The 26,003-nt window shown below is 41.4% G+C and overlaps 1 long non-coding RNA gene across 1 annotated transcript in view; it reads left to right on the top strand.

Moving 5' to 3' along the window:
• LOC308059523 overlaps positions 1–24,126 on the top strand; it is a 33,082-nt gene extending 8,956 nt beyond the window's left edge. The window contains exon 2 of the long non-coding RNA XR_013926280.1: positions 6,447–24,126. This is a non-coding gene — a long non-coding RNA (uncharacterized lncRNA). The remainder of the gene's footprint in view (positions 1–6,446) is intronic.
• The last annotated feature ends 1,877 nt before the right edge of the window (positions 24,127–26,003 follow it).

A 26,003-nucleotide genomic window follows, 5' to 3' on the forward strand; every position in this document is an offset into this window, starting at 1 on the left:
TCCTAGAAATCCATTCTGAAACAACCGAACAATGTTTCAAAACACTCTACATTCACTGTTCTTAACTTCTGAAAAATGAGAGGTTCAGGTCATCAGGCATTAAAGACACACATTTAGGGAATTGATTTCCCACTGAAATCCTTGTGTATCTGAGTCCTATGTAGGTACTTTGCTGTCTTTAATTTCAGTAAAAATGATATGCTTTAATGGTGCTGAGATTCTGAGCTTTTCTTCTTGTTGGTCTTTCTACATATTTCTACATATTTTGGGGTGAAAAGAAGCCTCTCTTCCAGTGTGAGAACAAACAATGCAGAAATCATGGCATGGTAATCCACCCCAGATTAAGCAAGTAGGAATTTAGGGGCGTCTTTGCATGGTGAGGAGACCAGGGGAGCAGTAACATCATGGTGACCAGTGGTGGTGGTGGTGGGAGCGGGAATGGTGGGTATTTCATAGTGATACACCATAGTAAGATCGTTGTGGGGTGCAGGTTTTCTAGCATGCTCTGGGTATTGCAGAGCAGAGGTTGCATGCTCTGGGCCCTAAATCAGGGTGCAAAAGGAAGCTGTGGAGAGGGGAACAGAGGAAAAGTGCTGGAGAATAAGGAAGAAAACAAAGTTGGCTCCCTTGTGTGTTTACCTATGATTAAGGGTACATGATTGAGGGTTGGGGGGAGGTGATGTTTGACTCAAAAGCAAAGCTGCAGAATAAATGGTCCCATTGCCAGTGAACACCTGGCCCATTGAAGGGGACCAGAGCTCCCATGAACTTCAAAGTTTGGGACTGTATCCTCCTCTCCTGTGACAGTGGTTCACAGGCACCTGGCAGGTCTTCAGTTAGGCTGCTTTTGCTGTTTCAACAGACAGAGAACTGACCCAGAATAAGCCCTTTTGTTAACTGCTAATATAAAGGTTTTTATCTTTCACAATGTATGCAATTGTGTTGCTTTCTTGTTAGAATGTGATTCTAGAGAAAGAATTTGAAGGGAGTTGTTAGCATGGGAAGTTACATTTTATAACAACAGTCTTTTAAAATAGTCATTTAAAGCAGATTTTTTAAAGTGATTTTTGAGGAAAGGAGAAAAAACTGTTACTATGGGATAATATAATTGTAACCTTTCCTCATTAGTCGACAGGTGCTGATTTATCTTTATCTGGTGAGTTTACAGTAGATTATGTAACAGTGATTATATTTTGGGAGAGAGATGGCTTTCTGGATTTATTCAATATGGTCTCAGGGAACTGCTTGCTGTCTGCTGGGTTTGCTCTTTTATTCCAATTTGATGAAAAAGCAGTAGTTACCAAAGAAGCCTGGTGGTTTGGGAACTGTTTAATAAACAGGTTTGTCAAAAAAGAGGTATTTTTTGTACAAAACATTTCATAGAAATGGATTAGTTTCAATTACCTCCTAAACTTAAAAATTGCTCAGAGCATTTTTCAAAATTACCAAGATATTAATTTAATATTTCCAGAATTGGGAAAGCCCTGTCTAATGTTTCAAAATAATTTTGTTTGAAACTATAGTTTATTGACAACATATAATAAAATGTATTAGAAATTGCACATTCAAAATTACCCAAATAGAATGGCTTGTACCTTGCATCAGCCCGTCCCATTTTGCTTAACCTTTTTGTACAGATTTAAACATTTAAACAAGGGGGGATTTTAATATTTTTTTTAGGTTTTGCCTATACCTCACAGTTTGGAATAAGATTTATTTAAAAAACCTTTCAAAGCTTCTCTCTTTAAGTGGGCCAGTTCCCACTGGTCCTATTAAAATGTAACCACACTGAAAAGAAACCAACAAAAAAGTCCGATTGCTTGTCTATAAATCTACAGCCTTGGGAGATGGGTGAGAGAAGCGGGGGGAGATGGAGAAGGGGAAGGATAGAGAAAATGACCACATGTGTACTCGTGATCTGATACAATGTAAGATAAATTAATTTAAACTTCATGGCAGCTTTGCTTTGTAGCAGATCAAAGAAACAGGGAAGGGGCCTGAAAACCGGAACTGTAGCTCACAGAAAACTGCTGTATTTGCAGAATAATCTGCCCCAGGATCCAAAGCCAGTTCTGCTTATGCTTCGTCCTGAAGGAACCTGCTTGCTCCAAGTGGAGCTGTGTGCTGGGAGCTCCCCGCTCAGGGTCTGACCCCAGTCTGAAGCCTGAAGTGGATAGAAAGCCTCCCACCGGGCATAGCTCACACTATGAGCCAGAATTGCGATACATTAGTGTTTCCTTTAGGCTTCTTTTGGGCTTTTTTTGATACTCCCAAGTACTGTAACTTCTAGTTATTATTTGGCTATGCTGTGCAATATATCCTGTTTCAAGATGACCTTTTTTTTTTAGGTGCTCAGGAGGTGTTTTTCTGACGTGAATCAGGCTTCTGCTCTGAGCTGTACTTACATTACAAAATGCCTTTCTTTCTACTGTTTACAGAGAACTTTGTCCATGCATTTTTACATTAAACGTTTAATACGCTGTCATGGGCAACTCCGTCCCCCAGTTAAGCAAAGCAAAGCACTTGAGCACTATACATACCCTGCTGACTTCTCAAGCCCAAGTGAAACGTGTTTAAAAGGTTTCCTGAGCTTGGACCACTGCGGGAAAACTGCTGAGAGAGGAAGAGAGGAGAAACTGCAAGCGCAGGAGTAAAGGTGGACTTGTCATTTTGTAGCATGGGATTTGCCCGGTAGATGGCATCTGAAACCCACACACTGTAAACGGCTCCCCACCGAATTTTAATGTCTTTCAATTTGCCTTGCTGAAATGATTTTTAGTTAATACATACCCTATGTTTTCATTAATACTGGCCAAATGAGGTTACTTTGACCTTGATTAATGAAATGTATAATCATTTTGGAAATATTTGGAGTCGGAGACCTGCCAAATACTTTTTTTTCCTTTCTCTTTTTTTTTTTTTTTTTTTTTTTTTTTTTCTCCCTCCCGGATCGTGCAGTAATCAATACAACAGAATCTAAATTGCAAATCACGCAAAGTGTATTGCATTGCACACCTCCCTCTTCGCCTCCCTTCCTGCCTCTCCCCGCATAATTTAATCCACCCTGGAAATGATTTGCAGTTGTCAGTACAGGGATGAGGAAACAAGAAGCCAAACTTGCCCTTTCTTGCAACTTTTCAAGGAGAATAAGCAATGCAAATATACAGAAAATTACCGCTCCCACCACACGCGGCATTAGTCAAAAGCCGACCAAGAGCAGCGCTTCTGCTTTGGCACAGCCCCAGCCCGCCCTGGAGACTTTTAACCACCAAAAATATTTGGGAACGTGGAGGCGGAGCAGGTGCCGCGCCGCGCTCTGCCGGCAGGGGGCGCTGCTGCCCCGCGGCCTCGGCCAGCCCCGCTGCCCCCGGCCGGCAGCCGGTCCCGACCCCCGGCGGCCCCGCAGCCTGGGACGGTGCCCTTGGGGGGGCTTGGACACGGCCCCGGCAAGGCTCCCCTCCGGTACTGCCCGGGGAAAACACCTAACAGAACAGCAGACTGGTCTGTAAACCAGAAGACTTTTCTTTTTTCTTTTTCTTTTTCCTTTTCTTTTTTCTTTTTCTTTTTCTTTTTCCTTTTCTTTTTTCTTTTTCTTTTTTCTTTTTTCTTTTTCTTTTTCTTTTTCCTTTTCTTTTTTCTTTTTCTTTTTCTTTTTTTCTTTTTCTTTTTCTTTTTCCTTTTCTTTTTTCTTTTTCTTTTTCTTTTTTCTTTTTCTTTTTCTTTTTCTTTCTTTTTTTTTTAAATACATATATTATTAAACAAAATGGGATTTCTATGTTGTGTGAGGAGGCAGCAACGACTGGCTCCTTTCCTTATAAAGTTCTCAATATTCTGTAATTTACTGTTGGAATGGGTTTAATACAGAATTTCAGTTATTCTGTAGGAAATGGGCACATCTTGGAAGCAGGTTAGTGGTATTCCTGTTTTGCGTGTGAAGTCTGTTGCGTTCTTCTATAAAAATCAAATATTCTCTTGGCTTAACGTTGAAATATGTACTTTAAAGGTGCATGCAAAACCAAGATTTGTTTTTACTGCTCCAGGAGATGTATTCTGCAGTGCTTCTGTGGCTGTGTCATCTCTATGTTTCTGTTTGTTTCGTGCATTTAGTGATAATTAACTGATTTGTGAAGCACTTGAGCACATTTTTAACTCCAAGCATACAAGCAGCCCTGCTGAAGTCAACAATGCATTCAAGCACGTTAGGTTAATCATGTACTTAAATGCTTGACTGTGGCTTCAGTGACTGTATTACAATGCTTGCAGAGGAACTGTGAAAATTATTAGGTTTAAATACGAGTGAGGAGAGTCCAGGCTGAGATCAAGTCCTGTGCTTCTGGAAGAAGCCAACACTGTGAGGGTCCTGCTGGGCACAGGGTCCTGGATTAGGGTATCCGAACACAAGGTCAGTGCTGATCTCAGTAGTCTATTTGGAGATTAATGGCACTGTCCTGCTGAAGGGGCTGTCACAGCATGTTGTAAATCCACCGTCTTATCGTATGTAGACCCTAAAGGAGCTGCAAAATGCTTTAAGGGACGCTGCATGTACACTAGTGGCCAACTTTCAGCATGGGATTCCCTGCTTACACACATCCCTCCCACAGCTTCAAATACCATCTGACTTTGTGTAAGCTGATCTGAGATATAAGTCAGATGACATTGATTTAAAAGGATAATCGCTACAGAAGTATTGACCTCTGCATATGAAAGAACTAAAAGGAACAGCAGGTAACTTGCTGTTGTGAAGCCAGCTCCTGAGACATTCACAGGCTTTATATTACCTAAACCTAACCCCTGCTGTGCACTGAGCCCACTCCAGATAAATGACCACCACCTACATGAATCATCGGTTCTACAAAGCAGTAGCCTGAATTATGGTGTTATGCTCAAATCTTGATGAAATGTCAGTATTAACCAAACTTGAGGGAAGGTGGAGAGGAAAGAAATTAAGGCAACACAATATGCAGGGAATAACAACAGGTTTTACGTATGGTTTTAGCAGCATAGTAGTGAATACACTGTGGAGGCAGATGACTGGGGAAAAGCAAGAAGAATCTGCTTGGCCCTGATTTAGAGGTGGACAGAACATGAGGGTCCTCAACTAGATAGTTGGAGCAGTCACAGTAGGCTGAAGTCCCTCCTCGGTCAGCCGAAGGTATTATTTGCACCTTAGCAGTTTCGGTAGTGACAGAAAATATTTTCATTGTGTACATAAGATAATGTCCATCCCAGCCTGACTCAACCCAGTCAAATGGCCGGTCTGTGAAATGGAGGCTGAATCAAATAGACTTAACTCATTGCTGGGCTCAGGATTGGGGCCCGTTCTGTTTAGTATCTTTATCAATGATCTGGATGAGGGGATAGAGTGCACCCTCAGAAAGGTTGCAGATTGATACCAAGTTGTGGGGAAGTGTTGATATACTTGAGGGTAGGAAGGATCTGCAGAGAGGTCTGGGCAGACTGGGCCGATGGGCCAGGGTCAGTTGTATGAGGTTCAAAAAGGAGAAGTGACAGGTCACAACAACCCCATGCAATGCTACAGGCTTCGAGAAGAGTGGCTGGAAAGCTGCCTGGCAGAAAAGGACCTGGGGGTGCTGGCTGACAGCCAGCTGAACATGAGCTAGCCGTGTACCCAGGTGGCCAAGAAGGTCAGTAGCATCCTGGCTTGTATCAGAAACAGAGTGGCCAGCAGGACAAGGGCAGGGATGGTCACCCTGTACTGGGCACTGGTGAGGCCGCACCTTGAATCCTGGGTTCAGTTTTGAGCCCCTCACAAGAAGGTACAAGAGGTACGGAGGCACCCATTTGCAGGCCCTATGAGCTCTCTAGAGGGGCCTGCCCCCCTTAGAGGGGCTCATGGGGAATGAAGCTCAAGGGCTGCAGTGACTATGAAATGCTGGGGTTCAAGATTCTTAGGGCAATAAGGAGGGTGCACAGCAAACTCGCTACTGTGGGTTTCAGGAGAGCAGACTTTGGGCTCTTCAGGCATCTGCTTGGTAAAATACCATGGGATAAAGCCCTGGAGGGAAGAAGGGCTCAAGAAAGCTGGTTAATATTCAAGGATCACCTCCTCCAAGCTCAGGAGTGATGTGTCCCAACAAAGAGGAAGTCTGGCAAAAAATGCCGGGAGGCTGCACGGATGAAGAAAGAGCTCCTGGAAAAACTCAAACACACAAAGGAAGCCTACAGAGGGTGGAAGCAAGGACAGGTAACCTGGGAGGATTACAGGGAAATTGTCTGAGCAGCCAGGGATCAGGTTAGGAAAGAAAAAGCCCTGATAAAATTAAGTCTGGCCAGGGACATCAAGGGCAACAAGAAAAGCTTCTATAGATACATTGGTAATAAAAGGAAGACTAGGGAAAATGTGGGCCCTTTCCAGAAGGAAACAGGAGACCTGGTTACTTGGGATGTGAAGGCTGATGTACTCAATGACTTTTTTGCCTTGGTAGATAAGGGAAAGAGTGACTGATGCCCTCTACCTGGACTTGTGCAAGGAATTTGACACTGTTCTACACGACACCTCCTCTCTAAACTGGAGAAGTGGATTTGACAGATGGACCACTCAGTGGATAATAATTGGCTGGATGGTCTTACTCAAAGACTTGCGGTCAATCGCTCAATGTCCAAGTGGAGACCAGTGATGAGTGGCATTCCTCAGGGGTCAGTACTGGGACTGGTGCTGTATAACATCTTTGCTGGAGGACTGAGTGCACCCTCAGCAAGTTTGCTGACCATACTTAAGCTGTGTGGTGCAGTCGACATACTGGAGGGAAGGGATGCCATCCAGAAGGACCTTGGCAAGCTTGAGAGGTGGGCCCATGTGAACTTTATGAGGTTCAACAAGGCCAAGTGCAAGGTCCTGCGCCTAGGTTGGGCCAATCGCAAGCACAAAGACAGCCTGGGCAGAGAATGGATTGGAAGCGGCCCTGAGGAGACAGGCTTGGGGGTGTTGGTGGACAAGAAGCACGACATGACCTGGCAATGTGTGCTTGCAGCCCAGAAAGCCAACCGAATCCAGGGCTGCATTAAGAGAAGCACGGCCAACAGGCTGAACGAGGTGATCCGCCCTCTGTACTCTGTGCTGATGAGAATGTACCTGGAGTGCTGTGTTCAGCTCCAGGGCATCCCAACATAAGATGGACATGGACCTGTTGGAGTGAGTCTAGAGAAGGGCCACAAAGATGATCAGAGGCTGGAGCACCTCTCCTATGAAGCCAGGCTGAGAGAGTTGGGGTTGTTCAGCCGGGAGAAGAGAAGGCTCCAGGGAGACCTTATAGCAGCTGCCAGTGCCTAAAGGGGGCCTACAGGAAAGGCGGGGAGGGACTTCTTACAAGGGCATGTAGCGATAGGATGGGGGAGGTGGGCAGGGTGGGGTGCAGCATGGCTTTAAACTGAAAGAGGGTAGATTTAGATTCACTATTAGGAAGAAATTCTTCACTGTGAGGGTGGTGAGGCACTGGCACAGGTTGCCCAGAGCAGCTGTGGCTGCCCCATCCCTGGCAGTGCTCAAGGCCAGGCTGGATGGGGCTGGGAGCAACCTGGTCTGGTGGGAGGTGTCCCTGCCCATGGCAGGGGGTTGGAAGTTGGAACTAGATGGTCTTTAAGGTGTCTTCCAACCCAAACCATTCTATGATTCTATGATTATAAGAAAGACATTGAGGTGCTGGAGTGTGTCCAAAGAAGGGCAACAAAGTGGGTGAACGGTCTGGAGCACAAGTCTTGTGAGGAACAGCTGAGGGAACTGGGGTGGTTTAGCCTGGAGAAAAGGAGGTTGTAGTCCTTGTCGCTCTACAAATACCTGAAGACATTTATAGTAAGGTGGGTGTCAGTCTCTTCTCCCAAGTAACAAGTGACAGGACAAGACAAAATGGCCTCAAGTTGTGCCAGGAGAGGTTTAGTTTGAATATTAGGAAAAATTTCTTCACCAAAAGGGTGGTGAACAGGCTGCCCAGGGAAGCGGTTGAATCACCATCCCTGGAGGTATTTAGGAGATGTGTAGATGTGGTGCTTGGGGTCATGGATTAGTGGTGGACTTGCCAGTGCTAGGTTAACGGTTGAATTTGATGATCTTAATGATTCTATGATTCTATGGTTATACTGGATGCTTTTAAATTTAGTCAGAGACAGGCATCTGGTAAACATCACTAAACTTGTTTTGTTATTGGAAAACTATTTCTTGCATATTGTTTTCTACTACATTAAAGTTAGCTCATAAGGTAAATTAGAAACACACTTGAAGTATTTTGCTTTGTAGATAAACACACAAAACAACAAAAATGCTAAATAGCTTTAACAAATATATTTTTAGTGAAGTTATTGAGTACAGTCTTCTGATGCAAATGGATAGCTTGAAACCCACAAACCTCACCTTCTGCTTCTACTTCTATTTTTGACTGAATATTTTGCTTAGAAAGTGCAATCAGATTATTTTCTCTTTCACAGAGCTGAAAAGCCAAGCAAAACTCCTAAGGGAGTTCATTTCAGTGATGTGTAAAGTGACCAGAACCTTTTTTTTTTTTTCTCCTTAATTTTAAGGTAGTACAATATGTAAATTGGCCAGAATACTCTGGAGAATTTCTTTTGGGAGTTCTTCTGAAACCTATGATGTCTCACACTTTTGATTCCCTTTTGTCTGCAACTGCAGCACAGTTTTACAGCCTCTGTCCTGCTCCCTGACTGCTATATTTTTTAACCTAATTCCAGGCACCTACCCTGCAGAGATTCTTTTTTTTTTTTCTGAGCTGATTGTCCAGGGTCCCTTTCCAGTCAAGGGAAACAAGAAAAAGGCATTTCAAGGTAGGGATAAGTCACCTTACTGTAATGCAAAAAGTTAAATTAGGTAGAATGCTTTTGATTTAACAGGAAATGTGAAGTGTTGCAGGTTCAAGGCACGGAGAATCAGGGAAATTAGGATTTCAGCATTCTAGTTTCCTTTCTTTCTGCAAAGGCCATGCATTTGACTACTGCTTCCTTACAGCTGTTGTGAAAACATAATTCATTGATAACTCTGAGGTGTTTGGACAGTGAGGTCACACTAGCTAGGTAAGCACAGGGATGTTTAGGCAGCTAAAACATTCAGAATGAATCACAAGTCTGTGCATCAAAAATAAGGTTCATTAATCTTGGAACTGAAATTTAACTCATGTGCTCAGTGAATAGACAGTCTGATTTTAACAATGTCATTGCCTCTCTGTTCTTTCCTTGAGGACAGGCAGAAATTCAAGACAGCCCATCTTCCCAAACTGTGGGTAATCAGGGGGAGAAAATGCTGCTCTGAGATCCCCAGATTCTCCATCATGCACACCGTGCTGCCAGGGTGTTAGCAAGTCAGCATTCCTGTACTGTGTTAGAAGAAAAATGTTTCCCTCACATCATTGAGGCATAAGATGAAACACAGTCTTTTGTGGAAGATACATGACTAAATGCCATGAGATCTGTGATCTCTTTCCACCTCTCCCTCAAGTCTCTGCAGCTTATGTTTTCAGATATGAGTGACTAGACTTAAGTACCTAAACCTTTAGGCAGAGAACACAGACAAATGACTGTTTTTTTTAGGACTGCTCAGTCACTGAAGCCAAGTTTGAAAATTAAACATGTAACTTGTTAATGTTTGGAATTTGTCATGAAAGCTGAAGGAAGGCACTGTACAAGTGCCAAGAATAACTATTCCGTAAGTATAACTATTACAGTGCCAGAAAAAGAATATTCTGAAAGGTCTGCAGCCTATTTATTATTTTTTTGGAAGTATAGAAAGGCATCAGTAATCACAAAATGCCTCTAAAATCTCCTTGAAGTGCTATAAAGACACAAAAATACAGCTCAGCTAAACCTGGAGTGGTTCAGCCAATAAGATATGCAAAGCCTGACTTCCAGCAGATTCAGGTTTATTACAGCCTCAGCTAACTCATCCACTGAGAATCTCACTTTCCTGGCCCACCTGGTAAAGCTGCTGTATGTGGACCACAAAGTGTCCCAGATCACATCTCAGTTGTTCTTAATGTGCATTTTGGCCATCACAGGGGACCGTGCTAATTGGTTAAGTATGTTCTAGTGTCTGGCCACCAGCTGCCAGACACAACATTGCACAGTGCTGCCTTAATGCTGCTTGTTACAATCAGTTAATTTGTCTGGATTACGAACTCTTCTGCCATCAGGAAGCGAAAAGCACTTTAAAGCTATTTCAATCTGTCTGCTCTGCCTTCCCCTGTCAAAAAGTCTAATTTGCAATTAGGAATTTCAGCAGCACTTTCTTGTGCTCAGAAAGCAGCGGAGCAAAGCTTCCAGAGAGATTTATTTCCCATAGAAATAGAGGTATCAGCGATTCCCAAGAAGCCGGTCTTTCTCAGAAGTTAGTAAATTGTTAGTATTGTTGTCATTGATGGAGCTATAAATGTGCACAGAGCTGAGTTGCCTCATCCAGAAGAGAGGAGCGTGGTCACAGGTGCCTCACATGGCCGGTCCTTCCCTGGGGCTGAGCCCAGCGATGAGGTAGGAGGTGGCAGCACTGCCGGAGGGGGGTCGGGAGAGCTCTCTGCTGGGAAGCCCCAGGCTCAGGGTAGTCCTGTCCTTTATGATGCCCTAATGACGTGCTGGCTAGTGTAACAAAGGGATGAAATGTGTCAAATCCTCCTTGCTTCCTTTGGGACTTGCTGCCAGAGATCTCCCTCTGCTCTTGTAGCTGTGCCTTTGCTTTTTAAGTCATGGTCCTTGGAGCTGAGCTTCCTAATTTATAAGACCCTAATTCAGGAAGATGCTGAATTACCTCCTAGAAAAATTTTGATTTTCTATGGTTCACATCTATTTCTCCTGAAACCAGCAATGCCTTTGAAATGATGGCCTTTGTTTATTAGTTCTGTTGTCACTGTTATTGGTACATGCAAATTCCTTCCAAATGAGCGATGCGTACTTCTAACAGTGTTGTTCTGTAATTAAATCCTGGGGCCACGCTTTCTAAGGGATTTCAATCCAACGAGTAATTACTCATTGAAATAGTCTTTAAATAAAGAAGACAGGCATACTGCATAAACACAGAAGGTAGGAATCGTATTCTCACAGGTAAAAGTCGTTGTAACTGTCCCTTTCTGAATTAGTTGCCTTGAGCCCTTTGATAGTCAATGGTGGGAAATGAACTATTTCAGGGTGCAATGCCTCAGCCTTAAGCAGACATCTGAAACAGATCGGATAATTAGTCAATGGTGGGAAATGAACTATTTCAGGGTGCAATGCCTCAGCCTTAAGCAGACATCTGAAACAGATCAGATAATTCATGCCCTTAAAGTACCTATTTCACTCCAGTGACTATAATGGGAGTGCAGGATAACTAGATCAAATGTAGACGTCTACACTGTAAATATCTAAAATGAAGTGAAAAGAATCTTACAGTGAATACATTTTGGGGTGAAAAGCCAGCATCTTTCTCCCCAGGTTACAGGGCAGCTACAACGGAGTCCACTGCTAAGCCCCGAATTCTGTTAACTGCCCCCTTTTCTCTGGTGTTAAGCCATCCTTCCAGTGCCCTTCTGGGTCCTGGGGCTGAGAGCAGAGGGGCTGCATGGGGTGTCAGCGGCCACCAGCGTCCTCAGTTCTTCCCCGGGAGGAGTTTGATGGCTGGAGGTCCCTTCTCCTTTGTTTTGGGGTCAGTTTCAGTTTATGTTTGTCTGTTTTCTTAATACAGCCGGCATTAGATGGGCTTTCTTTTATTTAGTTGTTGTTCAGTTTTGTGGTGTCTTTGTTATAGGTAAACTGGTTTAGACAGTTGCATGCCTGCAGTCACCACTGACTGACCACTGGGATTTGTGTTTACAGTCTGGGACCTCCAGTACCATCCTGTATTTGCATTCTTGAAAACTGTATTTTATTCTAGGATCACAGGTAGTTTAATCTACATAGAAAATCTACTTGGTATCACTATAAACTAGAGCTAACCCAAAGCAAACCTGACTGCTGGACATTTCCTACCCCAGTTAAATAAAACAAGCTAATCATCAACCTAGGCCAGGACAAGCCCAAACAAATCTTGACACCCTTTTCTATCAGGTCAATAAAAAAAGTGTGGCCTTTTACTAGGAATGGCAAAAAAATCATATTTACTGGGCTACACCAAACACCATCCGCAAGCTGGCTGTGTTTGCACAGTGCTGTGCCTCATCTGTTCTGCTCCAGAAGTTGTGTAGCTGTGTTGACACTGCTGTGCTAATACAGCTATACGACTGCTCAGCAGCGTTTAGCTTGTGTCTGTCCAACTCAGCACATGGACAGAGAGAGCTTCCATCTGTTTCCATCCATCTTCAGATGCAGGTCCGCAGCCTGTCTGTCTCGTGTAAAAATGCAAGCAAGTAAGCAGAAAAAGATTCTTGAAGTGTTTCTTATAGCGATGGCTTAGTGTTTAGGAAAGCCACTGAAGTAATTCTAAATGCCTGGATATTTGGAAACAGCTGAACAACAAATGCCCTGAGCACTGGCCACCTTGAAAGTGATTTCAGTCAGGCATTGGGTAACTGAGGAACACAGATCACTAGGCCCTTTATAAAAATCTCAACTCAAATATTTGTGCTTCCACTTATTCATTAGCAAAAATCAAGGAACTATTAAAAAAAATCAGGTACACAGCAAGTTCTTTAGCAATTATAATTCCCAATGTACTGGCATGATATTTCTTAAATGCGATTTTAGGATGGTTGTACTGACAAATTAGGAATCTTTCTAATTGTTTAAATGACTCCTCGCCACAAATCAGAACAGAATACATATTCTAGTAAGTTGATTATTACCATCTATTTGAGTATTTCACAGTCCACTTAGTCCTCTGATAGAGTTCCCTGAAAGATCTCCCCCTCACATTTCTTCCTGTCTAGCAGATTGTTCTAAGAAATGTTTTAACACCACAGCAGGTGATAAAATATTTCTGGTAATCCTTTAAGATGAATTATAAGCTCCTGGGCAGATGTGTTGACTTTCATTTAAAGGACAAAATATGGCCAAATTCAACAACCATGGAAAAGTAGCAGTCACCGGACAGTATATGGATAGACACACTAAAGGGACTGGTAGTTTCACTCTGATTTGCATTTGTGGGATTCAGCTGACTACATACATATCATATAGGTGACTACATTTCAGCTGGTCACCTAGGCTCTTTTCCAGATCAATGTAAAGAAATGGTAGCTTCTAGTATGAGTCATCACACAGTGAAGAGGGCTTCTAAAACAAACCAGGCAAGTCATGCTCCACATGTTCCTTTTTCTTTTTCTTCTCTTCACTATCATGGGAGGCTCCAATGACTAGCTTAGATGTAGATGACATCTGAAGTTAGATTACATAAATCCTATATGCAACATAAGGGCACTGCCTCATAGCTAGAGTTTGCAATGTTGCACATGGAGTCTCATAAAGTGCTGAACACATACGACACTGAAGCTGAGGTGTACATCTTCACTTTAAAAGACTAAATCAGATAAAACCACCACAGACACATGGTGCAAACACAGAACTGACGCAAGCTCATCCTGCCAATTCAAATGTAATGCTTTTTCCTTTGAAAGGGATGACTTTGTGCCAGTGGACTCTATTCCAGAGCACAAATGGAGTCATGTTATTCTCTTCTTACAGTGGACTCGGTAATGACTGTCGTTTCCAAGTGGCAAGGAGCCAATGTAAATACCATATAATTTTTTTCTAACGACAGAAGTACAGTCACGTGGTCTTGTCTGACCCAGATCAAATATTTACTGTTTGGTAATGCATGTATCAGTTTCAACGAAGGTGGAACCAAGGGTGTGCTGTAAGGGCTTTTATTCCTGAGCAATGACATACTGCCATCTGGCTCATCTTCTGACTGATCTGTGCTGGCAGACCCCATTCTGAAAAGTGAACAAACCTTATCAGGCACAGACATATTTCTGTTCACTGATCACAGTTACCTGCTTTACTCTCATTTGTGCTGTCTGACATGTCTTTCACCCCAAGGAGAGCTTCTTTCAGATGTTACCTGGGGAATGAAGCTAACATGCTGGCATCTTCTAGCACTGATGCTTGTTTCCATAACAAGCTTCAGACTCTGAGATGGTTGCTAGTTTGAAAGCCTTATTGTCCTGATAAATGTTTCTAGCTCATGTTAAATGGGCTATGAGTTTGATCCAGATGGCTTGCTGGATACATCTTTGAGGTCGAATGCTGCTGACACTTGAGCCAGTAATGTGCATGAGCTACAGCATCTGGAATCAAAACCATAATTCGCTTGTCAATAAGACCAGGCTTGTGCTAGTTGGTGGTGGTTTTGCAGCATGAATTTCTGACTTGATATATACACTAACCAAAAGAGAACTACTTTTGTGTGGTAACTTGAGATAGTGATACAAACCATTTGAAAATATTCTCCCTTCCTTCCTTCCTTCTTTTCCCTTGTACTCATGAAGGTCAACAGCTACATCAACAGCAAAGCTGAACGAGCTTCCTATAAGTGGATGATGACATTTCTCATTAATGCTGGGACAGATTTCCCAGAGTTATACACATTTTTAAATCAGCTGCGAGATTTTTATTCGGACTGAATAATAAGGCAGCACACTTAAAAATAAAATAAAGCAGAATATAAAACTGGGCTAGGAAACCCAATGTTGTTTGCTGTCAGACATAATTCATTTTGCCAGAAGGGGAGATGTCAAACAGAGCTTTGGTGAGGACAGCAGAAATGTTTTCAGTCAACAGTCAGAGTAGAAATCCTTAGCAAGTTCACTTTGATTGAGATTGCACCTTTCTTCCAGTAGTCTAACAAAAGAATGCATAGAGAGTAAGTGATGTGAGACAAAACAATATTTAAATCAAATAGTAAAGAACATTTGCAAAGTACAATTCTAATTCATAATTTTGTGATTGCACAACAGGAAGCAATTTAGATAGTGCATCCTTCCTGTCTGGGAGAAGCAGCTTTCCGTGTGACTAGTGAGGCTATTTAGAACAGTTAGCATTTTAAATATGAAAAACTTACTAAACTGATTTAGTCGGGGTGGTCAGACTTCCTGGGAAGAGTAGACAGTTGCTAAGACCGGCCTTCTTTAGGAAGTGCTGCAAAATCTGGCCCTTTTTAAAAAAGACCTTCTACCACAGCTAAAATACCACTTATAACTCTGCATGTCCACCTATGTACCAGCTTTTCCAAGGGCCATCAGCTTTCCAAATACTAATCATAAACCTTGAAAAAAATCAGCAAAATAACCAGTCAAGCAAGATACTTGTGTCCCAGGCAAGAATAAATAGAAGTTCCACAGATATCATGGCACTTTTGCTGTTACTAATGATATATGGAAGATGTTTCAAATATTGCAATGTACAGTGATAAGATACTCAAAATTTTTTCAGTGAATGTTTTTAGCTGTATCTTTCCACTGTGTGTTAGAAATTCAAAATCTGCTCAGGGAGGAGAACTGACAAGGCAGCCAAACAATTCATTCATATGTATTTTTTTCTTAGTTAAGAAAACATAACTAAGCTGGTCCTCCATTATTTTTGGAACTTCTAGCATTACAGATGGGGTCTATGAAATGTGCTTGGATTTGGTTACCTGTCATTTGGTGATACTTTCTAGAAAAACTGCCAGCAACAAGCAGTATTCTGTATTTCTTCCCTGAAATTAGTCAAGGCACTTAAGCTGACTCATGCGATACAGATAACTGATATCAATGAAAGTTATGTATAAATAAGAGTTTTAAGTGCAAGTATTAGATACGGTGAAAGGTCAGTTTTGGTGCCTTATCATCTGAATATTTTGCACATGGATATAGGGTTAATTCTGTAATATGCTTTCGAGTACTTGTTTTCACAGAATCACAGAAGGGTTGAGGTTGGAAGGAGCCTCTGGAAGTCACCTGGTCCAACCCCTCTGCTACAGCAGGGCCATCTAGAGCCGGCTGCCCAGGACCATGTCCAGATGGCTTTTTAATATCTCCAGGGATGAAGACTTCACCACTTTCCTGGGCAACCTGTGCCAGTGCTCAGTCACCCTCACACTGAAAAAGTGTTCCTTGATGTTCAGCGGGAACGTTCTGTGTTTCAGTTTGTGCTCATGGCCTCTGGTCCTGGCACTGGGCTCCACTGAAAAGAGCCTGGATCTATACTCTTTGCAACCCCCCTTCAGGTGTTTATAGCCACTGGTAAGGTACCACTGAGCCTTGTCTTCTCCAGGCTGAACAGTCCCAGCTCTCTGAGCCTTTCCTTGTCAGAGAGATATTCCAGTTACTTCATCTTCTTCATGGGTCTTGGTTATGTTGTCATACTAAAGACAGTATGTCCCTGTCTTTATTGTGCTGGGGAGCCAAGAACTGGACACAGCTGTCCAGATGAGACCTCACCAGGGCTGAGTAGAGGGAAAAGATCACCTCCCTCGACCTTCTGGCAATGCTTTATCTAATGCAGCCCAGGATACCAGTGGCCTTCTTTGCAGCAAGGGCCCACTGCTGGCTTATCTTCAAACCGGTGTCCACCAGGACCCCCAGAAACTTTTCTTCAAAGCTGCTTTCCAGCTGGGTGGCCCCCAGAATACACTAGTGCCTGGGATTGTTCTTCCCCATGCGCAGGACTTTGCACTTCCCTTTGTTGAACTATCAATACCTTTTTCAAACTACTTAAGCAATAAAGCTCCCATCATCTCCCTTGTGGAAACTACTGCATGATCTAATAGATCTCACTGTTTAAAAGTCTTTTCTCACTATTTTGGCAAGACATTAATTCCACAACTAATACTATTGGCAGCAGCTTCAGGATGAAATGGAAAGACAGGATAAAGTGGGAACAGTGAGAACAGAAAATTGTTTCTTAATTTTGCTCTAGGCAGTGTTTCTGCCTGCTTCTCCTGTAAGCAGAAAGGGGATTAACCTGTGCCCATTTCTTTTTCAGATACAACAAAGGTAAATTGTGAAATAAGCCTGTAATGATTCTTCGTTTGCTTACCTCCAGACATACTCTTTCCAGCTAAATATTCAACTTTCAACGTAAGGATCAGAATTAAGTTGGTTTGCACTTCAAATAATAGCCTTTATCAGAGTAACCAGAAAAAGAATATTCTCTACTAGCAAAGGCAGTATGGCAGAGTCCTGTGTTATAACCATGACTGGTTATAGTCAAATCTTGCAATCCTGAACCAGGAAGGGTACTCATTAAATAGCATGCATACACAGCAAGTTGTGCTTCATATACCTTTGTCCACTGGCAAAGATATTTTATTCTAACTCCTGCATGTGAATAGGCCCACTGAAATTAATAGTATTAGTTGCATGCTTAGGATAAATCTTGTTCACAGGTGCTTCTTTAGGTGTAGCTACTGCCTTGCATGATCAAGCTCTCCCATTAAATCTTGCTTTTTTTGAAGGGACTATATCGCTGTTGACTTCAGTTGAAATGGAGGTAAAAGAATGATATTGTACTTGTATACAGTGATGAAGTAAGTGAGTCTTCAGTGAATAAAACCCCCTAAACATTTCAACTACTCAAATTGTGGTGGGGGCTTGATGAGAAAAAGGGGTGTCGCTTCTGTTTCAAAGACCTCAGAGAAAGCTCACAAACAAGGAGTTACAACATATAGTATCCATTATGCATTTCTCCTCCAGTAGAAACACAGGAGATAGCCTCTTCAGTGATGGCACAGCATTAGTCCTTTAAACATCACTCTCGGATCAGTCGTAACTCAATTGTCTTGCTACAGCACTTCCGTCTTTCTTTCAGGCACCAAATGCAACTCTTTCTTTGGGTCTTGCTCTTCATACTCTGCAAAAATGTTATCTGTTCTATGCCCTTTATTAAACTTCACATTTCTGACAGGTGTGAGCGTCTCCACATGAAAAAGTCTGACTGTGTTCTCCTACACCTGGTCCTTCAGTTGCACATTGAAGTGGGGAACAGATGCCAGGTTCTTCTCTCAGGAATCCAAAACCTGTATTCTGTTTTACACTTCCTCAGTGTACACTGCTGCACTTCTTTCCTCTCAGATAGCCAAATTGCAACTTTCCAATTTTCTTAGCCTTTTTCCCAAGATAGGGAGCCTCACTTGTGCGACAAAGCACTTTGTCTGCGTCAGTCCCCAAACACAATGGATTAAGAGTTTGATAAAAAATACCAGTTACCATTTGTACCTCTGAATTTAAAAATACTGTCATTATCAGCAGTGTCACCATCAGCCTTCCTAGAGGTCAGGTATCAAGATTAAGTCTTTTCTTAGTGTTTTGAGGGCACCCATCAATAATGAACAACTTTCTCCTGAGATCCTCCATCCCTAGGTAGTCATTCATCCACTGTGAGCCTTCCTTTGATCCTTTAAATGGGTCCTTGATTCACCCATTTAAAGCTATTTGTTTCCTTTGGTTTAGTGCTTCCATTGCTCTAAAGTGAGGATTGTTTTCTAGACTATAGATAAAAGTTTTTATTTGTCCTGTCCTATTGCAGAGGTAACACCTCCTTGGCTGACTTCTGAGAGCCTCTGGAAGAGCTTAAGGACATCTCCTGAGGAGAGGACCTGGCTGGGCAGCAAGGTGGAGATCTGGTTCTCAGCCTGGCCTCATCATTAGACCCTGGTTCAGGTGGAGTTCTCTAGAAGGAGGGAGACCTTCCAGACTTTCAAAATAACTCGACATGCTCAGCCAGGCAGAGGCAGAGATTGTTGTGGAGAGCAAGGAGCAGGCACGGAAAGGATGGAAGAAAATGATTTTTCTTAGGAGCTGAAAAGAGACCACAGCATTTTTTGCAACCCAGCAAGCTTGCTAGATTGAGCAGCCTGGAGAAAAGCAGTCACCCTGCAAAGAGGGGACAAGGGGAAGGCTGCCTCAGATCCCTTTTTTATTTTTATTCTGTTGCCCAGTGGATCTGGGTTTCCTCCTCCATTTTAGTCATTTCAGTACTCTGGGCAATGCTCTAAAAGAGTTTGGTTGGAATGTTTAGAAGCCCTTGTGGGCTTCCTCTCTTTAAGGAAACGGCACAGAAAGCTACATGTTAAAGCGTCATCACAGTGTGGCTTGTTGGTTCAAGCTAAAGTAGGTATGTGTACAGCATCAGCACCTCAGCTGATGTAAACAGGCTTGGCCCTGTTTAGTCATTAGGTTGATACCAGTTTGTGTCAAAAACTATAGGATAACTCAATTCTGTAGCATGGGAAAGAGATCTAATGTTCTTCCTGCTCCTAGTGCACTGTCAGCAACAAAAGACGTATTACTTCATTAATTCTGCTGTGTGTAAGTATACTGAGTGTTCTCACATTCAACTTCACTAACTGTAGGAGTTTGTGCCTGGAGGAGGGATGGCTAGTGGAAGGAACCATTTAGATGGTAAAAAGTAAGTATTCTCTGAATACTGGAACTGTATTCCTTATCTGATAGGAAATTCAAAAGCTATGAAATATCCTCTTATTTCCAACTTGGAAAGAAAATTGGTGAAAACAGATTTTATGTGAATGAAGCTATCATATTGGCTTATTTGTTTCAGTTTTAATGTCAAGAATATATTTTATATGACATAAAAATATTTACAAGCAATAATTTCAAATAATATATTGAACTATTTTAAAAAAAAATCCAGGTTGTTTTCTTTCTTTTTTTTTTTTTAAAAAAAAACACCTCAAGAATTAGACTTTATCAGGGTATTGTCCCAAGATGTGTTGGCTTAACCCCCCCTGCATTTCCCAAGGAGAGACATGCTCCATTGTTTTTTTGATTAGGTGCAATTACTTATATTTTTATTTCATATGATCTGCATTTCATTAATTTTGAACTTCCATGTTTGTTATTCAGAAGAAATCTTCAGTGTTAGCTTCATATTTTAGTGGGGATTTTTACTAGATGTCATAGATGGGAAGTAAATGTAAAAGGTACTTCAGAAGCAAAATAAACATTCATTTGATTCTTACTCACTCTTGGGAGGAACACATTTATATTTCATGGTTTCTAAATTCAAAGTACTGTAATACCTAGATCTGGATGGCTGCTTTCAGGGAGAAATGATAAACAGTTAGATAGCAGAACTTGAGAACAGTCCATTCAGCAACAAATCAAAAGATTTATATTAAAGAGTAAAGCCATATTAATCTTGCCTAGGTTGCATCAATGTATGAAACTTACTTGAAATAAAAGGTAGAAGCAGTAACCTATGAAAAAGGGTGATTACACTTCAGCCCATAGAAGAAACGATAACATGGTGGTAGAAAAGGAACTGTTTGTAACTTGGAACTATTTTTACATAATAATTCCAATAGATACAGAAAACTCAGTATCTACAATAACTGACTAAAAGGTTGATCTTATCTGATATTACACATGTATACTGCTTCATGGAATAGACAGAATACAAGGGAGAAGATGCATTGCAGTGTATAAAAAGTCTTTGTCAGATATGGAGTGCTTTTGATCTTCATATTTTATCTTCTGTGAATTTTTGTATAGTGTGGCTTTCATATATTATATATGGCATAGAGTAGTGTTTCTTACTGATAGTGAAGGAAAATTGAATATCTAATGCAGTGTGATAAATGAGTCAGAGATATTTTAATATATACAGCTATTTGTGGACTTTGCTTTTTAAGGTATGCTTGAGTACAGAAGAGCAAATAAAAAATTGTAGCTGATAGATAGAGTTTCTTTATTTTAACTCGACGTTTCATAGTGGCAAATACAGATAGCAGGTTTATGATTGTTTTTGTTAGAGGCTCCCAAGTTCAGTTAGCATAAAATATTTTCATGGACTCTATCAACCAGGACTTGTGAGATTTGGGTTACAATTCCACTTCTGCTTCATGGGGCAAGACACGATCTCTTTGTTTTCCATCTACAAAATTGATGAAACAACTGATAGCAGTAGCTGATCAGCCATAAGTGAATCTGCCATGCATTCAAATATGGATTAGATGACCTCTTGAGGTCTTTTGCAGTCTTACTTTCTGATTCTTTTTCCCCTGCCTCTTCTGTTTAAAACACAAATCAGTCATAGCAGTCAGTGTCCCTTACCTCGTATATGTGCGATTCCAACACAGTGACATCCAGTGCCAGCAAGGGGCTCCCAGCACTATTGCAGTACAAATAATAATAAAAAAAATACAGCCTTGATGTGAGCTGGTTATTACTACTTAAAAGCATTACAGCAGATTTGTACAAACTATTTTTTATCTCCCAGGAAGAAGTTTTCACTGAGACAAAGGAAGAGGATTATCACCTCATGAATAAACAACTGTAGAGAGGTTGCAAATAAAAAAGCAGAGACTGCAAAAGGCTTTCCAGGAATCAGATAATTTCTTTTGTTAAGTTGCTCTAAAGGACTTTGTGTTTCTTACCGTTGTGCCTCAAAAAATATATTTCTCCAGCTATGGAGAAATTTGTTTTTCAACATGGTAAAGTATGGTGGTGTTTTTAGAGCTGCTATGAATCTTGGGTAGGAAACATGGGAACTGTTCTGATATATGGCAGATGTAGTGCAACTACCGTGATGAAAACCACCCAAGGAGCTCATATTTTTCTCTCTCCTCTGCTGTGTTCAGAAAACCCTTTAGTCTGTATCATCAGTCTGGAGTTACAGAGCTCCAAAGCTGGATGTCAGAAGACTCAGAAAACTTCACTTGTTCCATCTCACCCCTCATGTAACTCCATGGATTTGGGTGAGATTGTACCAGGAATAAGCTGAGCCCAGTGATCCTCACTGAGCCTGCTTGACTCCATGAAATCCAGCATGGATTTGTAATGTTAAACTGACAGTAGAGGCCAAAGAGTTGTGCAAGTGGTGTTGTGGAGTTAGGAAATGGGGAAGGGGGAGGAGGAAGAGAAAGAAAGGGGGGAAGAGAAAGCTGATTTCAGATGATTATTATCTCTGCCTTTCTCTTTGCCTTTTATCTTTCCCCTGCTTTCATTTGCTTGGGTTTTTTTGGTTTTGGTTTGTTTGGTTTTTTTCGTGGTTTTTTTTTTCTTCTTTTTTTAGTTTTTTTTGGTCATTCTTTTTTTCATCTTCACTTTATTTTCATGGTTCGGTTATTTCAGCCAGCCTTTTCTCTGTGGTGCTGGTTCAGTTTTTTAGCACCATCACATCAACAGCTTTTAGCAGCTACACATATTAACCAAGTTACAGTGACCCCCTGGGGGTAGGCAATTCAGCCTTTTAGTAGCACTTGGGTAATTTCCTTTACTCTTATCCCATGCTGTTCTACATATGCTTAGTAGCAAAAAGTAGTTTTGAAAAGATTAGAAAATGGACTTCTGTAAGTCTAGTGCAGAGCAGGTAGAGATCTTGGGCTACTTAAATCTATTTTAAAACAATAAACTCTCTCCATGAAATGAGAAAAACTGGACTGGATGCAGAGTTTACTGATGTTTGCTAGTGTTGTGCTGTTGCGGTTGTTATTTCACTGTTAAGCAGATTACTGCAGTCAGTGCCCAGGGATAACAGTTGCGGACTGTGACTTGTGCTTGCTACACACACTGGCCATAAAGCAGAGCTCCTGTTCAGGGGAAGGCTTTCCTGGATGAAGATTATCTTTTTGAGGTGAGCGGGAGGGGAAAAAAAATAGTAAGTTTGCAGTTCTCTGAGTTTCTTCTATCAGCAGGCCTCTGTGGCATTTTCAGGAACAGCTAGGAAAAGTCAAATTAGAGAGCAATTTGAGCTTTCCAGTTTGCACAGACACTGGATTTACACTCTTGTCTGACTTAAAGTTATGATTTTGAAAGTATTTTAGAGGAAATAACTTTTCTAAAGATCATTCTTTACTCCTTGAAATAACAATTTGTAAGAGAAATCAGTTACAAGGTCAAATGAGAAATTGTTACTTCTTCACTGAGGACTTTCAAGAACACAGGAGAAACGTGAAGGCTTTTTTATGTTGTTTTTTGGTTTTTTTTAAACTTTACAAAGATGGTGACTGTAGTGAAAGCTGTGCTCCTAGGAGTATGAGGTAAACAGAGTGATCTATGGAAGACACTTTCTGCTGTGAAGTCCAGAGGTTAAAAATATTTGAGGAAATAATACTGTGCAAGGAGATTTGATATACTGTTCCCATTGCAGAGAAGTCTCTGTGTAGTGTTCGAGAACTTACCTTGTTTCTTCAAGGAGGAAGAAGTTTCTCATTATGCTCCTAACAAAATAAATGAAATAGCTTGGTAATGTTGGAGACTGTAACTAGTAAATTAATATGTCATCTTTGCCAATTCAGATATCACCTGAATGTTTCTTATATGAAGGATGAGGGATACTAAAAATAAAATTAAAAAATCTTGCTAGCATTACTGTATTGATCGAGGATACAAACTATTCTCGTTTAGCTGATGGTTGGATTCATCACGTGTTCAGTCTTCATTCTTTCTGGCTATATATATATATATATATATGCATAAATGAATTTTTGTTAAAATTAAAACCAAGTTATAGATCTGTCAAACTGCTTCTATGAAACTCATTCTCTGTCAAGAGCTTTGCTAAGCAACATGGAGCCCAAAGTAACCAATTTACAAAAGACATAATTTAAAGGCAAAGTTGTCATGACAACTTTAACTCCATCTCTGCCTTTTCTTCCATGCACGTGTTATGAAGGAAGGGGTGGAGGAGTTAAGGGAACTTAAGCTGACCACCCTAATTTCTGATTTTCAGAGTTTAATTGAAACACTGGTTTTATTTATTTTTAATTACTACTTCTTATACAGTATTGTGCTTAGTCCTGTATTTAGACTTGTAGGATATTTTGGGATCTTATGGATGAATGACAAGCCCAATACACAAGAAGAAAAAAAGGAAAAAAACCCACTTTAGGACTTCTTTTGAAAATTGTGTACAGCTCCAGTTAAAGCATTGTGTTAAACCCCTCTTTCAGCAATACTTCCTGTGAAGAGAGAATCTTTGATACGATTATTCTAAATACGGTGTCCTTGGTTTTGATTTCATGGCGGTATCCTGGGGTTAGCGCCACTGAGCTAAATGGCACTATTTCTGATTCAAAGTAGCATAAGTAAAAACAAATTCAGGTAACAAATATAACAGACTTTCTTTCCCTTTTTCCTTGTGTGAATAAAATAAAATAAACACAAGAATCTTTGAGTCCAATCAGTCAGTAAAGGACTAATGTCTATCCCAAACCCAACCAGGAACCATCTTCACTTAGTTCTGTGTTTGGAACAGCTAATGCCAGAAGCAGCAGAGATGTTGGATGACCGACTTGTTTTGTTGGAGCAGAAACTGCTCCAGAATAATTTAAAATAATATCTTAAGTGAAAAAGTAATGGACAGATGGCTGTGTTTCTTTGCTGGTTCTAGCAACAGCTAAACGTGCTCACTCCCACTCACTGCTGCATGCTATTCATGGGGACCTGCCAGCTCACCCGCTCTCCATGCATACAGCTGACTTGTGAGGGCCCTTTCCAGTCTATCCCTGACCGTGCACTTCCCGAAGAGTCTACCTGGCAGGTCACAGCACTGCTGCTAGGACACAGGAAATTTGGCATAATATCCAAATGCATGATGTTGTGAGTTGGAATTAAATTGATGAACTGTTTCATTCCGGTACACTGTTCAGGGCTCTCCTGTGTAGCAGAGAAATTGCTGTAGTCTGTACTGATTCAGCTGGATCTGAGCTTTAAACTTTGGGCCAGATGTTGGTACCAGCTGATGTAAGCAACCTGGAGCAAAAGCTGCTAGAATGCAAGAGTCTGAGCATGAATTGCAAACCGAAGACATACCAATGAATGGCTTCAGCAATAACTTTTGGCTACAGATACCTAGGGTCCATCTGTGCTAGGAAAATGGTCAGCTGCTGACAACTGTCGTTAACAAGAGTGCAACAATGGCAGGAAATTCTCCAGGGCAGGATTAAGTGCAGGAATTAGGAAGAAGCTTTCCCTGTTGTTGCCCTGAATGTACCTTTTCTGCAGATAAGGGGCTTCACTCTGCTGTGGTGCCTTGCCAAGGGTACCTTTACCATATTGTGAAAAAGAATTATGCTAAAGGGTAACGCAGATGGAAGCTTGCACAAAATTATTTAACAACCTAGGACAAAATATCACCAAGCAGAAACTTGTCTGCATTTTGAAGTAACTCCTTGGGAAGAGCTAGTCAAAGCTAAACTCCTGAACAAATTTGCTGCCTATGTCTGCAGGGATGAATGGTTGAGGCAATCTGCAGAGTAAACAGTTGTTTCAGGAGGAGTGGAAGAAGCACAAATTGGAGAATGCGAGCCGAGGCAGCAGCGGTCAGATGGGTGCGTGGGGAAGTTTACAAACACTTCAGACAAACTTTTGAATCTGCTTCTGGTCTGTGGATATTCCCATCCCTGTGGCAGATCTCTGCCGTACATCCTGTGCAAGTCTCACTGATGTTGAGGAAGGTCAGTTTGGAATAACCTGTGAGATCTCAAAATGTAACTGATCCACAGTGCGGGTAACACACCTTATTACCTGGAAAGGTCCATGCAGTGTTGCTGGCTGTGTGTTTTTGTTGGGAGATGTGTAAATGAACTTTAAATGGTCACAAAGCTGTTCATAGTCTAATAACCGAAGGAGACGACAAAGACCTATTGTGATGAATTTTACTGTCTTAGGCACAGAAGGTCTCCTGACACCTTGAGAAAAATATTTGAATTGTATTTAAAATAATTAGACACCTTGCCCAAATACAGGGAGGAGTGGGAGCAAAGCCAAGAAATCTTCGCTGGCTCATTTCCAAGCATATGGAACAATTAATAATGGACTGCAACTGCAAAATTAGAGCTGGAATTGGGAGTTTTGGGTAGTGTGCATTGGTTCAAGATGAACAGCGCTTGAACACCACAGTGATGGGTACATACAAGGACCTAATAATGCATGCATTCCGGAGATATAAAAGGGTAGAAGTCTGCTGTTGCATAGGGGAAGAAAGTGAAATTCAGCTATTACTTTTATTGGTTGTGAACACTTCACTAGAGAGGCTTCATTATCTAGCAAGAGCTGGCACAGAAGCCTCTTATATTCTTACTGGCTGTGAACATTTTCCATAAACTGGGACTTGTACTGTCAAAGCAACAGAACTGT

This window comes from Falco punctatus (assembly GCF_963210335.1).
Source record: "Falco punctatus genome assembly, chromosome: 2".
NCBI lineage: Eukaryota > Metazoa > Chordata > Aves > Falconiformes > Falconidae > Falco > Falco punctatus.